This window comes from Pristiophorus japonicus, unplaced genomic scaffold, assembly GCF_044704955.1.
Source record: "Pristiophorus japonicus isolate sPriJap1 unplaced genomic scaffold, sPriJap1.hap1 HAP1_SCAFFOLD_348, whole genome shotgun sequence".
Taxonomy (NCBI): domain Eukaryota; kingdom Metazoa; phylum Chordata; class Chondrichthyes; family Pristiophoridae; genus Pristiophorus; species Pristiophorus japonicus.
In genome coordinates this window covers 664,686-675,418 of record NW_027253303.1, presented here as the reverse complement: position 1 = coordinate 675,418, position 10,733 = coordinate 664,686, and positions in this window count along the sequence as shown.

The following is a 10,733-nucleotide window of genomic DNA, read 5'->3' as shown; positions in this document are numbered from 1 at the left end:
CAGAAACACATTGTGAGCACCACTTATACCGCTTGTCAGTGATTCCACAGCTCTTCTGCTGAACTTGCATAAGATTGTAAATCCACCCCTTTACAATTACATTTAAAATCTGCTTAATTGTATCTATTACCAATACACACACATCGCTTATTTGCACCAGTTACTGATACAAAAGCTATAGATTTGTGACTAAAGCACCAATAACTTCCCAATGAATGTACTTTTTAATTATATTGTCCGTATTTGTAGATGGAGCCATATTACTTATGATAATATTATTTAAAATATTTCTTTATCACTCGTATATAACTTTTATTATATTATTGTACAGTAAAGAATCAACACCCACTATGTTAGATTAAACATCAAATGTAATGTGGCCATGGTCCCTTTAAGGATCCCAGCTAAAACTGCATCATGAATGACATCACCAGACCCACGGCATCTCATTGGATGGGGTAATACACTGGACGGGCTTAATAGGCCCCAATAAGGTAAGTTCATTTTCTACAGCAGGATGGAGCCATTTGCTGGAAAACCGGATGACTGACAGAATTGGTCACCGAAGGACCACTCAACGCGATGTTCAGGCAGATCTTGAAATGGGTGACGCCCGCTCCAACCTGAAACATCGGTTGTTGGACCTCAGTGCCATTTTTGGTGTGCCACTGGATGGAATGTGTGCTGAGCGCACTCCGCTTATTGGTAGCAGCTGCCATGCAGCCTAACCAGCAGTCCTCAAAGGGGCCCTGAAAATAGTCCCAAAAGATTTTTTAATAGTGATCGGGAGGGGTATGAACAGTCATCCTGGACCTACAAAATTCTTCAGGCCTGCAGCTGGTTGGTCAGGGCCACCACTCCACCAGCCCCTCACCCCTCACCCCCACCCCCGCCACCCCTCACCCCCTCCACCCCTCACCCCCACCCCTCACCCCCACCCCCGTCACCCCTCACCCCCACCTCCTCCACCCCTCACCCCCACCCCCTCCACCCCTCACCCCCCCCTCACCCCTCACCCCTCACCCCCACCCCCGCCACCCCTCACCCCACCTCCACCACCCCTCACCCCCAACCTCCACCCCATTCAGAGCCTGCCTGTTGGCTCGGGTCCATGGAGGAGCTGACAGATTCTTTGCCTCCTGACCTCCGACCCTCTCCATGCAGAGCGAGCTTCCCATGTGCACTCACCCCAATATTCAGATTAGGCTCAGCCATGAAAATATGTCGGGATTCTTGCTCGAGCCATTGATCGAATGTCGCGCACGGCCCCACCCACTCAATATGCACTCCAATCGAAAATCGCTGATCCCGCACTTTGCTGCCCTTGTTCCTACTGTTGTTGCAGTTTGCAGGAGTGTGATGGAATAAGCTCCACTTGCCTGGATTAGTGCAGCTCCAACAACACTCTGGAAGCTCGATACCATCCAGGACAAAGCAGCCCGCTTGATCAGCACCCCATCCACCGCCTTCAACATTCACTCTCTCCACCACCGGTGCACCGTGGCTGCAGTGTGCACCAGCTACAAGATGCACTGCAACAACTCGCCAAGGCTTCTTCGGCAGCACCTCCCAAACCCGTGACCTCTACCACCTAGAAGGTCAAGGGCAGCAGGCGCATGGGAACACCATCACCTCCACATTCCTTTCCAAGTTACATTCCATCCTTTATATAGTCGCTGGCTCAAAATCCTGGAACTCCCTCCCTAGCAGCACTGTGGGAGTACCTTCACCACACGGACTGCAGTGGTTCAGTAAGGCGGCTCACTACCACCTTCACATAGGCAATTAGGAATGGGCAATAAATGTTGGCCTTACCAGTGATGCCTACAACCCATGAACACATTTTTTTTTTTAAAGTTCTGTCAAAGTAACCTTTGTGAGTTGTGGGTAATGAAATCGTAATCCCGTTCTTTGAAAATAGTTTTACATTCTCACAGAGAGGGCCTTCCTCCCCATTGTACTTTTCCCCATAATCCATACTTGACATCAATGTTCCCTTTAAGCTGCATAGCCATGCAACCGTGCAGTGCTCTGCCGCTCCCGCGCAGCCAGATCTCCGGCTTTTAAATAGGAATTTCGAATCGGCCACTCTGCCCCTTAAAGGGGCCCGCACCCAAAAAAAAACAATAAAGGGAACATTGCTTGACATCCGAGGTAAAGAGCTGTGTAATCTGTTATGAGGACGGTAATTAACTACGGCACTTTACTTGAAGTTTAAGGATCGGGCAGAACATGTTCATGTTTGGCTTTCATTCCAATTTGAACTGCTTGAAATGAGTGGGGATGTGATAAGCACTTGCATTGGAGGCAGTTCAAAGAAGGTTCATGAGGTTGGTTCCTGAGATGAAGGGATTGTCATATGAAGAAAAGTTGAGCAGGTTGGGCCTATACTCCTTGGGGTTTAGAAGCCTGAGAAGTGATCTTATTGAAAAGTATAAGATTCTGAGTGGGGTAGATAGAGAGGATGTTTCCCCTCGTGGGGGAATCTAGAACTGGAGGACATAGTTTCAGAATAAGGGGGCACCCATTTAAAACGGAAACAAGGAGGAATTTCTTCTCTAAGAGGGTGGTGAATCTTTGGAATTCTCTGCCCCAGAGAGCTGTGGAGGCTGGGTCATTGAATATATTTAAGATGGAGATAAACAGATTTTTGAACGATAAGGGAGTCAAGGGTTATGGGGAGCGGGCGGGGAAGTGGAGTCGAGGCCAAGATCGGATCAGCCATGATCTTATTGAATGGCGGAGCAGGCTCGAGGGGCCAAATGGCCGACTCCTGCTCCTATTTCTTCTGTTCTTATGTTCACAAGTCACTGTTTTATTTGCAGGGCTATTATTGCCCGATGGGCTCCGAATTCCCCAAACCCTGTGCACCTGGATACTACACTGATATGGAGGGATCGAAGGAATGTCTACTGTGTATGGCAGGTAAGGATTATGCAGCAGGTAATGTGTGCATGCTGGTGGTGTGAAACCAAAACCATATCAGCAATGTAAAACAAGGCAAATTTATTCAGTCTTTGAAAAATGCGCTTGTTTAACATTTAGAGGTGTGTGTGTGTGTGTGTTCGGGGAATTCATTTGCGACCCTGGATATATGAAATTCCAGAGTGAGAAATGGCTATTTTTCCCATTAAGCCCACTGAGAAGACTGAGAGGTGACCTAGTCGAGGTCTTTAAGCTTATGAAGGGGTTTGATACAGTAGATGTGGATTTTTCCACTTGTGGAGAGTCTAAAACTAGAGGTCATAAAGACAATATAATCGCTAATAGATCCAATCGGGAATTCAGGAGTAACGTCTTTACCTCGAGAGTGGTTAGAATGTCCTATTCACTACCACAAGGAGTAGTTAAGGTGAATAGCATAGATCAATGAAGGAGAAGCTCGATAAACGCCTGAGGGAGAAAGGAATAGAAGGTTATACTGATAGGCTGAGATGAAGAGGGGTGGGGGGAGGCTTGTAGGGAGCATAAACACTGGCACAGACCTGTTGGGCTTAATGACATATATTTATGCTGTAGACTCAACATGCCATCCAGAATTTATGACTGGGTTTGCATGATTTGCTCAGAAAAAGAGATGGCGATTGTAAGAAAATCTCTTAACTCAATTAAATGAATCCTCGTGGTCCAGGCTCGAGCGTATTGTCCAAATGCCAGTTTATTACTCAGACACCAATAGTACATGAACTATTACAGTTATACAATAGACTGGTATATCCAGGTTCCCTGCAGACCCAAGGTGATAAAGTTTGGCCTCCGTAGATGTTGGACATCCGACCATCCCGTGAGCTCTCTCCACAAGAAGTTCCTCTGTTTCCCTCTTTGTACCCACCTGTCACATGTTCAAAAAACATTCCAGGCCTCCTGAAACATGATGCCCAGAATGTATATTGATCTCAACGTAAGAACGATCTTGATGGATTATCTGCTAATTGATTTAACCTGATATCCTGCATTGACATTGCAAAAGGAACAGGAGATGAGCTAGACAATGCCAGAGAGTTGATGTGACATTGCTTAGGTACTTCCATCATCATCATAGGCAGTCCCTCGGAATCGAGGAAGACTTGCTTCCACTCCTAAAAATGAGTTATTTGGTGGCTGAACAGTCCAATATGAGAACCACAGACCCTGTCACAGGTGGGACAGATATTCGTCGGGGGAAGTGGGGGTGGGACTGATTTACCGCACGCTCCTTCCACTGCCTGCGCCTGACCTCTTCACGCTTGCGGCGTTGAGATTCGAAGAGCTCAATGCCCTCCCGGATGCGCTTTCTCCACCTAGGGTGGTCTTTGGCCAGGGTCTCCCAGGTGTCAGTGGTGATGTCGCACTTCACCAGGGAGGCTTTGATGGTGTCCTAGTAACGTTTCCACTGCCCACCTTTGGCTTGTTTGCCGTGAAGGAGCTCCGCGTAGAGCAATTGCTCAGGGAGTCTCGTGTCTGGCATGTGAACTAAGTGACCTGCCCAGCGAAGCTGATCGAGTGTGGTCAGTGCTTCAATGCTGGGGATGTCAGCCTGGGCGAGGACATTGAAGTAGGTGCGTCTGACCTCCCAAGGGATTTGGCATGACCTTGCGGAGACATCGTTGGTGATATATCTCCAGCGACTGATGTGTCTTTTGTATATCATCCATGCCTCTGATCCATTCAGGAGGGCAGGTATTAATACAGCCCTGTAGGCAATGACTTCCATTGTTCTGGTTAATCCCTGATATTAGCCCCTTACATGGGATGTAGCCAAGCCATCTGCTTGTTGCTACTCTGCAGTGTCCTGACTAATGTCAGCTGTGGCTCAGTGGATAGCACACTCGCCTCTGAGTCAGAAGCTTGTGAGTTCAAGCTCACTTGAGTACAATAAATCTAGGCTGACACTCCCATTGCAGTGCTGAGGGAGCGCTGCACTGTCAGAGGTGCCGTCTGCTCTCTCAAGTGGATGTAAAAGATCCCATAGCACTGTTTCGAAGAAGAGCAGGGGAGTCCTGACCTCGATCAACATAACAAAAAAACAGACTATCTGGCTCATTATCACATTGCTGTTTGTGGGAGCTTGCTGTGCGCAAATTGGCTGCCGCATTTCCCACATTACAACAGTGACCACACTCCAAAAGTACTTCATTGGCTGTAAAGTGATTTGAGATGTCCGGTGGTGGTGAAAGGCGCTATATAAATCCAAGACTTTCCTGTTTTTAATCTCCAATATTAGCATATCCTAATCAGACAATGGCCCAGAGATATTATGATTAACTTTGATGGGACACCTGACACAAAGAAAGTTCCAACAGAAATCGTTCCAAGTTGCCTGCACAATATTTATTTTAATTTTTTCCGCACCCCTGTGCAGCATAGACTTCAGGTCTCTATATTTATAAGCATTCTTTTCCTTCTCTTCTGTGGTCTCAGATGACCCAATAATTCAGATAGAATGGGTCAACTGGCTGGTTAAAGTCAATTTATATTCAGTTGAATAGGCGTCAGGCATGGCTCAATGCGTAGCACTCTCGCCTCCGAGCCAGTAACTTAAGTTAAAAATCTAGGCTGACACTCCAGTGTATTACAGAGGGAGTGCTGCACTGTCAGAGGTACTGTCTTTCACGTGATAGGTTAATCCGAGGCCCCGTCTGCCCTCTCAGGTGGACGTAAAGGATAAATGGCACTATTTCAAAGAAAAACAGGGGAGCCCTCCCTGGTGTTCTGGCTAGAATTTATTCCTCAGCCAACAGCAGTGGATTATCTGATCATTGCTGTTTGTGAGAGCTTGTCGTACACAAAGTGGCTGTCGCGTTTCTTACATTACAACAATGACTACACTTCAAAAACTAGACTGACATTCCAGTGCAGTGCTGAGGGAGTGCTGCACTGTCAGAGGTGCTGTCTTTCGGATGAGACATTAAACCGAGCCCCGTCTGCTCTCTCAGGTGGACGTAAAAAAATCCCATGACACTATTTCGACGAGCAGGGGAGTTATCCCCGCTGTCCTGGCCAAAATTTATCCCTCAATCAACATAACAAAAACAGATTATCTAGGCAATATCACATTGCTGTTTGGGGGAGCTTGCTTGTACTCAAATTGGCTACTGCGTTTCCCACATTACAACAGCCCAAAAGTACTTCATTGGCTGTAAAGTGCTCTTTGAGACATCCGGTGGTCGTGAAAGGCGCTATATAAATGCAAGTCTTATTTTTTGTCTTTTTGTAAAGCACTTTGGGACATCCTGAGGCCCTATATAAGTGCAAGTCTTTCTTTGAAAATAAATAAAACAATGATGATCTTCTGATTAAATTAAAGGCTATTACTGTCCTGGTGCCACCTCAAGTTACATGGAATACGTTTGCCCTGCTGGATTCTACTGTCCGCCCGGGACAGTGTCTTTTTTGCTTTTTTCCTGCCCTCCTGGTACTTTTAGTAACTTAACAGCAAGAACCACAGCTCAGGAATGCTTACCGTGTCCAGGTAATCCATCTTAAATAATGTATTTTGTTTAAGATGGCTCTGATTTAATTGATGCTGGTGGATTGATGATACAAGTCCTGTTGTATTAACATGCATGAAAGTTTGTGCGGAAGAAACACTCGTGTATTTCTAACCGATGCATTTATTGTCCACAGTGTCAGCTGTGGCTCAGTGGGCAGCACACTTGCCTTTAAGTCAGAAGGTTGTGGGTTCATAGTCCCACTTCATGACTTAAGCACATAAGTGTAGGCTGATGGTCCAGTCCAGTGCAGTGCTGAGGGAGTGCTGCACTGCTGGAGGTGCCGTCTTGCGGATGAGATGTTAAACCAAGGTCTGCTCTCTCAGATGGATGTAAATGATCCCATGAGTCAGAAGGTTGTGGGTTCAAGTCCCACTCCAGAGACTTGAGCACAAGAATCTAGGCTGACGCTCTGGGGAGCACCGCACTTTTGGAGGTGCTGTGTTTTGGATGAGATGCTAGACTGAGGCCCCATCTGCCCTCTCAGGTGGAGGTAAAAGATCCCATGGCAATATTTTGATCAAGAGCAGGACATTTATCCGTCAATCAACATAACAAAAACAAATTATTTTGTCATTATCACATTGCTGTTTGTGGGAGCTCGCTGTGCGCAAATTGGCTGCTGCGTTTCCCACATTGCAACAGTGACTGCACTTCAAAAAGTACTTCATTGGCTGTTAAGCGCTTTGGGACATCCAGTGGTTGTGAAAAGCGCGATGTAAATGCTTTCTTTCTTTGTTACAGGGGGTCATTATTGTGGTGCGTACGGTCTGTCAGAGCCTCAGGGTTTCTGTGCAGCTGGTTATCACTGCATTGGTCGATCAACCATAGCTACCCCCACTGGTAAAGGCGGAGATGTCTGTCCACTAGGGTAAGCTTTTGATAGTGACTGAAAATATGCTTAGAGAAAAATAAAGTTAGATTAATAGTTCATATTTGAATTAATTTTTAATTATAATTGTGCAAGGAATGATGGATATCAACATTGTGTTTTGGATTATCGCCACTTTCAATCCAGTACAGAGATGAATATGGGTGGGATCCACATTGAGTCTTAGGTCCCTAAATAGCTCCTCCCTATCTCTGTAATCTCCTCCAGCCCCACAACCCCCCGAGATATCTGCGCTCCTCTAATTCTGCCCTCCTCAGCATCCCTGATTATAATCGCTCAACCATCGGTGGCCGTGCCTTCTGTTGCCTGGGCCCCAAGCTCTGGAACTCCCTGTCTAAACCTCTCCGCCTCTCTACCCCTTTTTACTCCTTCAAGACGCTCCTTAAAACCTACCTCTTTGACCAAGCTATTGGTCACCTACGCTAATTTCTACTTCTGCGGCTCGGTGTCAAATTTTTATCGCACAATGCTCCTATGAAGCGCCTTGGGACGTTTCACTACGTTAAAGGCGCTATATAAATACAAGTTGTTGTTGTTTAGTTATTGGTAGATGTTTGATGAAGGTGACCCAAGTGATCATTTATTAAAGTATTAATCTTTCGATCAGGTACTACTGCCCTGAGGGAGCTGTATATCCAACCCCCTGTGACGGTGGCCATTACTGTGAAAGAGTTGGTTTAAGCCAGCCCTCAGGCCTTTGTGACCTTGGCTACTATTGCATCTCCAAGGCAACTGCTCCAGATCCGCAAGATGGCTGCTTGACAGGTATTAACTTTCCTCTTTTAGGCTTTGCACCTGCACTTCTGCTCTGAGAGTGACCCTCGGGGATATTTGTTTTTCTCTGGTTAGAATAACAATAACGTTTATTTATATGGCGCCTTTAACGGAGTAAAACATCCCAAGACGCTTCACAACGATTTTACAACACGTTAGATATTGACCATTGAGTGAAAGAGAAAACGCGTGAGCAGGAAGTGTAACAAGAGGTCAAAGGTTCGGGTCAGAAAATCTTCTTGAATTATTTTCTGGGAAAGAAGAGAACTTTCTTAATCCTACTACTTTCAAAAGCATTATTCTGGTTAAAACTGAAAGAAGAGCATGTTTTGGAGGTTTGTGGAGTTATTTCCTTGCGTAAATTGCATTCCTTGTCCATAGAGTCAGCTGTGGCTCAGTGGGTAGCACTCTTGCCTCTGAGTCAGAAGGTTATGGATTCAAGTCCCACTCCAGGGACTCGAGCACAAAAGATGCAAGGCCTACTTGCAGTGCTGAGGGAGTGTGTTTTTTGATGGAGACATTAAAGCAAGGCCCCGCCTGCTCTCTTGGGGGATGTAAAGGTTAAGTCATTGAATTAACAAAATGCACCAGGGTCTTCTACTTGATGTAAGACTCGAGATTCTGAGGAGTGAACTTTATGTAAGAACAATGCACACTCAGGGGCTGCACCTGTGTGTGCTGCGGAATCATCTTTAACACATTAAAAGTCGCCAGGGATTCTAACCCATAGGAAAATAAATAAATAAAGAGAGAAAGATGGGCAGAAGAGCACAGAGGGCAAAGCAAGGAAGGGAAATGAGCGCACAAGAGAAAAACAGCAGCAGAAAATGAAAGAAAACAGGAGCACAAACACGACGGAGGCAGATTGACCTTATCCTCCATCCTGCCACGCCCACAAGCCCAGAAGATCCACTGGTGATGCATCGAGCATTTTGTGCGGCATGCACTTACATCCTGCAATACTTTGCTCATCACACTTAATTGTTAGCATCTCTCTTGTTGTAAAACAATATACCTTACCAATCCACCGTGAGCAACTTCATGGGTTACAGCGGATATACGGCACAGAAACAGGCCATTCGGTCCAACCAGTCCATGCTGACGTTTATGCTCCACTCGAGCCTCCTCCTGTCTTTCCTCGTCTAAATCTATCAGCATCACCCTCTATGCCCTTTGTAGTGTATCGAGAAAGAGTCAGACTGAACACTGTGAGCTCAAAGTAAAGTGTGACCGTAGTCTTTTATTGCAGGTCTCCAGAGTGCCTCTCCAACCTGTGAAGCCTTCTGAAATACCTGTGCTCCCAAGGGATTATGAGATCCCTTGGGACTCTGGGGAATGAGCCCTCTGGTGGCTGTACAGAGTAAATACAAGTCCACATATATAACAACATTCCCCCCTAAAGTCAATAGTGTAACTATTTACAATGTGAGTCGATCTGGGGCCCTTCTTGCCCTAGTTGATCGTCTCGGTGTGAAGGCTGGTGTTGTTGAATCATTTGTTGGGCCCTCGCTGGGCTGCTGTGCAGCTGGCCTTGCTGGGCTGCCTGGTGTGTTGGGCCCTGCAGGGCTGCTGTGGATGATGGGTTCTGCTTCATGGTCAACCGTGGTGTCGGTTGCCACTGGTGTGTGTGTTGGGGGATCAAAAAAGGTAGAGTCCAAGTTAGGTTGCTCAGGATAATCCGTGAATCTGAGTTTGATTTGGTCCAAGTGTTTCCGGTGAATGAGTCCATTTGAAAGTTTGACCCGAAACACCCTGCTCCCCTTTTTGGCCACGACAGTGCCAGGAAGCCACTTGGGACTTTGCCCATAATTTTATACAAATACAGGATCAATGATTTCAATCTCGCATGACACATTTGCGCTATCATGGTATGCACTTTGTTGAAGCCGCCTGCTCTCTACCTGTTCATGTAGATCAAGGTGAACTAACGAGAGCCTTGTCTTAAGTGCTCTTTTCATGAGCAGTTCAGCAGGTGGGAGTGGGGTGTCGTGGAGTAGCTAAGCAGGACTCGGGATAGGCGAGTCTGCAGTGAGCCTTCAGTTACCCTCTTCAAGCCTTGCTTGATGGTTTGCACAGCTCTCTCTGCCTGACCATTGGACGCTGATTTAAACGGGGCAGATGTGACATGTTTGATCCCGTTAAGTGTCATGAATTCTATGAACTCAGCACTGGTAAAACACGGCCCGTTGTCGCTCACCAGGACATCGGGTAAGCCGTGTGTGGCATACATGGCTCGCAGGCTTTCAGTAGTGGTAGCGGACGTGCTAGCCGACATTATCTCACATTCAATCCACTTGGAGAACGCGTCTACAACCACAAGGAACATTTTACCCAAGAACGGGCCTGCATAGTCGACGTGTACCCGAGACCACGGTTTGGAGGGACAAGACCATAAACTTAGCGGCACCTCCCTGGGTACATTGCTTAGCTGCGAGCATGTATTACATCTGTGAACGCAGGACTCTAAGTCCGCATTGATGCCGGGCCACCACACGTGGGATCTGGCTATCGCTTTCATTATTACGATGCCTGGGTGGGTATTGTGGTGGTCATTGATGAAGGTGTCTCTGCCCTTCTTGGGGACCACTACTCGATTG